This window comes from Morone saxatilis, unplaced genomic scaffold (assembly GCF_004916995.1).
Source record: "Morone saxatilis isolate NCDOM2014 unplaced genomic scaffold, NCSU_SB_2.0 Contig3, whole genome shotgun sequence".
Lineage (NCBI taxonomy): Eukaryota > Metazoa > Chordata > Actinopteri > Moronidae > Morone > Morone saxatilis.
In genome coordinates this window covers 6,877,956-6,878,812 of record NW_023339873.1, presented here as the reverse complement: position 1 = coordinate 6,878,812, position 857 = coordinate 6,877,956, and positions in this window count along the sequence as shown.

Below are 857 nucleotides of genomic sequence, written 5' to 3'. Positions count from 1 at the left end.
TGGACAAAAGTAGTAGTGTTTCTCCCACCTTGTTTCATTGAGTTTAAGGGGATCCGACCAAATCCGATCTGTTGGCAGGAATGAAGAATAACCATATAGAAAAAGCCAATTTTCATACTGATGGTCATATAAAAAGGTTAAATTGAGACTTTTTGAGACGTTTCATAATCAGCTAAAAAGTCCTTATAGGTATAAATTGCCATTTTCACTAAAAATTATAAAAATATATTTTCCATGTTTACCCTGTCTACTATCCCAAATATGTAAAAAAAAAAAAAATTTTATATCATCTACTTTTCTGACATCTCATCATGTGCTGTGGCACGTAGACAAACTGTCATCCAATAAAAAGTAATCTTGGATTTTTGGGAGAGATTAGTTGACCCGGTTATATAAAACTGCACGTCGTCTGCCAAGCTAATCAGCACAACTGCAGCAGTATTAACATCCGTCGGGGAGATGTCAGGTAATTTAAGGTTACTATGATGGATTTCTTGATTTCTGAAGTGTCTAGCCTCTTGCATTTGAAAAGTTTGCTTTAAAAGTCCTTGCTAGAAACACAAGGTTGTTCTCAGTGTCACTGGAACATATGAGCTTATTCAGCTCAACAAGACTGAGGTAACAGATTTCAGGAGCAGGTTTGACAGAATGGGGATCTCCACAATCCACAGGGACCTCAGATTCAAGCTGCTGCTTCTCTACATTAAAAGAGAAAGCTGATGTAGTTTGGACACCTGGTTATGTTGTCCCGACAGCCTGGACACACTACCAGTGTGAGCTGTGGGTGATGCTACTCATCATTCCTAAGAATGTTTTAAATAAGACCACAGCTAAAAAATGTTTGCGGTTTATGAACG